Genomic DNA, 6,730 nt, shown 5'->3' with positions numbered 1-6,730 from the left:
CTAGCTCATCTAAGCTAAAAGAAATTTTTTTTAATTTGTTTATTGATTTCATATAGAAAGGGAGAGGAAGAGACAAACATCAATGATGAGAGAGAATCATGGATCAGCTGCCTCCCACATGCTCCACAGTAGGGATCTAGCCTGCAATCCGGGCACGTGCCCCGACTGGGAATCAAACTGTGACCTCCTGGTTCATAGGTTGATGCTCAACCACTGAGCCACACCGGCCAGGCAGGTTTTGTTTTTAACGATATACATGCCTGTGCATCCAGGAACGCCCCAAACACACCACACGCCTGGGCCGCCACAGGCTTGTTTCTCACTCGTGCAACGTGCTCCTGCTGTCCTCACCTGGGAGAAGGGGGACGTGTGGATTCTGGTGGGAACTGTTGGGTAACTGATTCCATGGAGTATCCGCTCTGTGCTGAGCGCTGGGAAGAAACACAAGTCAGCAGAGCCTGTCTTCCCAGACCACACCCTCTGACAGAAAGAGAGAAACAAGAAAACTAAATCCGCCTAAACCAGTTTGGCTCAGTGGATAGAGCATCAGCCTGTGGACTGAAGGGTCCCAGGTTCGATTCCAGTCAAGGGCATGTACCTTGGTTGTGGGCACATCCCCAGTGGGGGTTGTGCAGGAGGCAGCTAATCGATGTTTCTCTCATTGATGTTTCTAACTCTCTCTCTCCCTCCCTCTCTGTAAAAAATCAATAAAATATATTTAAAAAAAAAAAAAAAAGAAAGAAAACTAAATCCAACGAGACGAGTTCTGACAGAGAGGGAGCTCAGAGGGGTCCCTGACCTGAGCCTGGAGAGCAGGGAAGGCTTCAGAAAACATGTCCACGGTAAGGACAGCTGGGTGCAGGGGCCTCTGCCCGCCCAGCTGGAGAGACGGGGAGACCTGGCAGGGTTCTGTTGGGGGGCCCCCCACCCGAGCCCCACCTTCTGGGCAAGCCCAGGGAAAGGGAGGCTTCTGCTCTCCCCTCCATGGGCAGAGTGAATGTGGGTCCCACTAGCAGGGCGGACCACTCTGGGGTGAGGACCCTGGAGGAGCGGCGGAGGGAACACAGGCTAGAGGGGGCGCCCTCTTAAGTGCCACCAGCTCCTCTAAAGGGATGGGTGGGCTGGAAGCTGGGGGACTCTGGGAGCCAAGAGGTCCTCAAATTCATCTCCTGGCTGTGACCGTGTTACCAGCAGGAGACTGAGGGGTAGGGTGAGGAGCAGCTGGGCCCGGGAGGACCAAGGCACCCAGACCTGGCCTAATACTAGGAAGAGACCCAAGAAACTGTACCTGTGGTTACAACGTGGGCCTTGGGAGGCAGCTTTGAACAAGGGAACTGATTCTTACTTTTGTTTGTTCATCTAAGCAACAACTTTACAAAAGGGTGCTGGGTGCCCCTCCAGCATCTGCACCTGGCAAAAGCTTAGCAGTGAGTGCCCAGTGAGAAGCCTGGAGGATTCTTCAGGCCGAGTCTGGGCCAGCTTCTAGGCTCCCCAGGCAGGGCCAGGGGGTCCTTGAAAAGCCAGTGAGAGCCAGAGAATGGCCAGGCAGAAAGGGAGGTGGGAGGGTGGCTGCTACCGTGCCTGGTGCTCTGGCGCCCCCTCGTGGACACTGTCCTCCTCACGCTCCTGGGAGGAGGGCCCACTTTTAAAAAATGATTGCTTGGGGTTTAAAAAAATATGGCTCCGGACAAGGCAAAAGACCAATTGGTTGCTCTGGGGTCCCTAATAGACAGCATTTGATGTCAGCAGATTTTTTAAAGTATGTTTTATTTACTGATTTTTTATAGAAAGGAAGGGAGAGGAATAGAAACATCAATGAGGGAGAAACACCGATCAGCTGTCTCCTGCACACCCCTCCCCTGGGGATGTGCCCGCAACCAAGGTACATGCCCTTTGACCGGAATCAAACCTGGGACCCTTGAGTCCACAAGCTGATGCTCTATCCACTGAGCCAAACCGGTTAGGGCTGTCAGATCTTGATGCCGCCTTATTAAGCACAGATACCCACTGCTCAGCAGGTACCCAATGCCCACAATCAGAAACACTTCATTCTTGCAAGCCTCACCATCTGCTCCATCCTTATCCTCTTAAAATCTAGGGAAATGGAGACCCAGGAGATAAAAATTTAAAAAACTGAACTCAGGGTACACAGCCAGAGTGGTGGCATTAGAATTCAGCCCTCTGTAAGGCTCAGTAATTGTATTTTCCTGTTCTGTGCTGGCTGTCTTTCCAGAAACTTCCAAGCTCCATGCTATTAAGCCTGGTTCATAGGTTGACACTCACCACTGAGCAATGCTGACTGGCACATGTGCCCTGGATTTTGAGCTCACTTTGAAATGTTCATTACTTGCAACTTTGATGTTAGCACACACTTGCCGAAACCGGTTTGGCTCAATGGATAGAGCGTCAGTCTGCGAACTGAAAGGTCCCAGGTTCGATTCCGGTCAAGGGCATGTACATTGGTTGTGGGCACATCCCCAGTAGGGGGTGTGCAGGAGGCAGCTGGTCGGTTTCTCTCATTGATGCTTCTAGCTCTCTATCCTTCTCCCTTCCTCTCTGTAAAAAAAATTAATTAAATATATTTAAAATATACGATGTTCGGAATCAGATCCAAGATGGCTGCTCGGGTAGGCAACTAGCCGCAGCCGCACACAACAATTTCAATAAAATACAACTAAAATAGAAAATGGACATTACCCAGAACTACAGGAAAGTCGACTGACTGGAAATCCTACAACAAGAAGCAAGGAGAAAACCAGAAGGAAGCGCGGAGGAGCTGTAAAAGCCTAAGGTACGGAGACACGCGGCGCGCGAGGAGAGGATGGAGCCGGAGAGGAGGGAGGCCGAGTGCCTGGCTGGCGTTCCCAAGCGGGAAGCAGAGAAAAGCTCCGATTGTGCTGGGCCAAGCTCCAACTGTTCTGAACCCCAATTCTAGGCCAGACCCCGGGGACCCAGGCTCACCCATAGGGAGCTGGGCTGTAAGGCGGAACTCCAGGGAACGGTGAGAGGAGGTCCCGGAGGCGCGCACAGTGCACGCAGAGAAGGGCCGGCCAGCTGTGCCGCGGGATTGCCCTGACGGGAAGGAGACAGGGGCTCCAGACTGCTCTGAACGCCACCTCCAACTCCACTTCCAACTGAACTGAACCCCAATACCGGACTTATTGGGGGAGAGCATAGACAGTTTGGCAGCAGGCGAAAATCAAGGGCACCTTTCTCTCAGAGGCGCTTGCAACAAATACTGAAGGACCCTGAGTCTCAGGAGTCGCATAGGGCGGGGCTGACGGAAGCCAAGGCTGTAGGCTCCACCCTGAAACCCCGCCCCATCAGGAAAGCTGCCTGCGAAAATGCCTAAACCAAATAGATCACAAACGAAAGAAATGGAGGACAAAAAGCGACTGGATATAGAGTTCAAAACCACACTTATAAGGTTTTTCAAGAGTCTCCTAGAAAAGGCCGATAAAATAAATGAGACCTATGAGGATATGAAAAGGGGTCAACAAGAAATGATAAGGGATCAACAATAAAGAATACATTGTCTGAAATAAAAAATATTTTACAGAGTCCTAAAAACAGAATAGAAGATCGCAAGAATCAAGTCAAAGATTTGGAACATAAAGAACCAGAAGACACTCCTCTGCAGAATCTAGAAGGCAAGAGAATCCAGAAAATTGAAGATGATGTAAGAAACATCTGGGACAACTTCAAACGATCCAACATCAGAATCATGGGGGTCCCAGAAGATGAAAGAGAGCAAGATATCGAAAACATACTGAAAGAAATAGTGACAGAAAACTTCCCCCACCTGGTGAAAGAATTGGACTTACAAGTCCAGGAAGCACACAGAACTCCAAATAAAAGGAATCCAAAGAGGACCACACCAAGACAAATCATAATTAAGATTCCTGCCGAAACCGGTTTGGCTCAATGGATAGAGCGTCGGCTTGGGGACTGAAGGGTCCCGGGTTCGATTCCGGTCAGGGGCATGTACCTTGGTTGCGGGCATATCCCCAGTGGGGGGTGTGCAAGAGGCAGCTGATCGATGACTCTCTCTCATCGATGTTTCTAACTCTCTATCTCTCTCCCTTCCTCTCTGTGCAAAATCAATAAAATATATTTAAAAAAAAAAAAAAAAAAAAAAAAAAAGATTCCAAGAGCAAAAGACAAAGAGAGAATATTAAAAGCAGCAAGAGCTAAGCAGGTAGTTACCTATAAAGGAACACCTATACGATTGTCAGCTGATTTCTCAACAGAAACCATGCATGCCAGACGGGAATGGCAAGAAATATTCAAGGTGATGAATAGTAAGAACCTACAGCCAAAGATAATCTATCCAGCAAAGCTATCACTCAGAATCGAAGGTCAGATAAAGAGCTTCACTAATAAAAAAAAAAGCTAAAGGAGTTCATCACCACCAAACCAGAATTATATGAATTGCTGAAGGGGGTTCTTTCAGAAGAGAAAGTAAATAAAGATAAAAATTATGAACAACAAATACATAACTATCAACAAGTGAATCTAAAAACCAAGGAAACTAAAAAAAAAATCTGAGGAACAATATTAACTGTTGAATATAATAGAATCAGAGGTATGGAAGGGGAGTGAACTGACGATTCTTGGGGAAAAGGGGAGAGGGAGATGTGGGAAGAGACTGAACATAAACTGTGCACCTATGGATGAGGACAATGGGGGGTGGGGAAAGGGCAGAGGGTGGGGTGAGAAGGGGGGGGGAAAGGAACATTTGTAATAATATGAACAATAAAAATTTATTAAAAATAAATAAATAAAAAATAAATAAAATATATGATGTTCGCACACACTTGAACAATTACTGTTTGCCAGTATTCCTGTGTGCTTTAGAAACATGACCTATGTCATCCTCACATCTTTAAACAGTACGATGCCCACTGTACAGATGAAGAAAGTAAAGCTGACAGATGCAGTAAGGGCCCAAGGTCACAACTAGAAAGTGGCAAAGCAGGGATTTGAATCCAGGCCATCTGGCTCTCAGTCCATGCTCTAACCATTATGCTTTACTGTCTCATATTTTAAGTGAAAATGCTTGGTTTTTAGCTATATATTACCAAAAGCTGTGTCAGAAATCATTGCAATGAACTCTTTGGCCAGATCATGTTTTAAAACAAACGTCTGCTTTTGCTCATCTACAGTCCAAGTTTCCATTACATCACTGATTGTCAAATAAATACAGAACTGACATATTCATGTTTAAATACCTATGTGAAAAATGGTTACAGCATCTAAAAATATACAAATGCCTTCTTTCATGAGCTGATCTCTTTAGAATACTGGTCTCTGTGCATGCCTGCCCCTATGAGCCTGACACCTCACCCCCACCAGCCCCAGCTAAGCTTGCGGCTCCTCCGTTGGTCCCTCCACCATGTGCCTGCCAAAGGGGGGCTCTGAAGTGGTGCCGTCTACCCGGGTGGCACAGTGACTATGTCAGGGCAGTCTTCCCCGAGCTGCACCTTCTCCGGACCAGGACTGTTTACCCCGAATCCTGACCCTGACACATGCCTCTCTGAGCTTGAGCTTCCCCCTGTAAAATGGAGGTGACCTCAGCACCAGCACCCATGACCACTGGGTGAGTAAGTGCATCCCACCGTACAAATATGGGGTGACGGGGCAACAGCCATCACAGGGTGAGACCCAGGGTTAGCACTCACGCACTAAACAAGGAAGAGAGGGCCAGGTCTGCCCGAGTCTCCACCTGAACAAGATGAAAGAGGAGGAACAGGAAATGCTCACCATCCAAACAAGAGGACAGAATGCTGCTGAAAATGTTCTTTAAAAAGTTATCAAAGAAGAAATGGGCTTTGAACACAGTGAGTCAAGAGGAAATGGATCTAGCTGCTCTCACCGCTCCATTTCCCTGTAGATGTAGCCGGAGAGCTTTCAGCAGCTGGAAATTGTTGCTCGAAGATACTTTTGATTCAACAATGACCACACTGCAGCCCCAGTTTTCCTGTTTGTGTTTTTAGAAAGATGAAAACCCTGACTTTTCACTTCTTCCTGTCTTCATTTTTACGGAGTGGCTATTTTTAAACATTATATGTGTTAATAAATTTGTTAGAATAAAATGTTTAAATATACTTCTAAATTGAGGCTTTATGTTACTAAATGCATTTTAAGTATAAAATATTTTACTCCGCCGAAGCCAGTTTGGCTCAGTGGTAGAGCGTTGGTCTGCGGACTGAAAGGTCCCAGGTTCGATTCTGGTCAAGGGCATGTACATTGGTTGCGGGCACATCCCCAATAGGGGGTGTGCAAGAGGCAGCTGGTCGATGTTTCTCTCTCATCGACGTTTCTAGCTCTCTATCTCTCTCCCTTCCTCTCTGTAAGAAATCAATAAAATATATTAAAAAAAAAAAAAAAAAAAAGTCCTAATTTCTTTCCAAAAACTGGGACTTTAAAAAATATATATATATTTTACTCCATTGATTTTCTCTACTTTTTTAAATTCTAGCTTTCTAAAACAAAATTATACTAAAATTGGTATTTCAGCATCAGGCAAATCAATGGCATAATAATGGCATTGTTTACTTTCTCCAGTACTGCTGTTCTAGTGCTTTCTACCATCCAAACCTCACAACATAGGGTGATGAATCCTAGACCTCCAGTTTACTGATCATACACTCAGAGAGGTCAAGTGTTTTCCCCGAGGCCACACAGCCAGTGGACGGTTGCTAGGAGAGACCCATCCAGACTTCCATCA

Source organism: Pipistrellus hanaki (genome assembly GCF_964339955.1).
Source record: "Pipistrellus hanaki genome assembly, chromosome: 3".
Taxonomy (NCBI): Eukaryota; Metazoa; Chordata; class Mammalia; order Chiroptera; family Vespertilionidae; genus Pipistrellus; species Pipistrellus hanaki.
Note: the sequence above shows the minus strand (reverse complement) of the source record.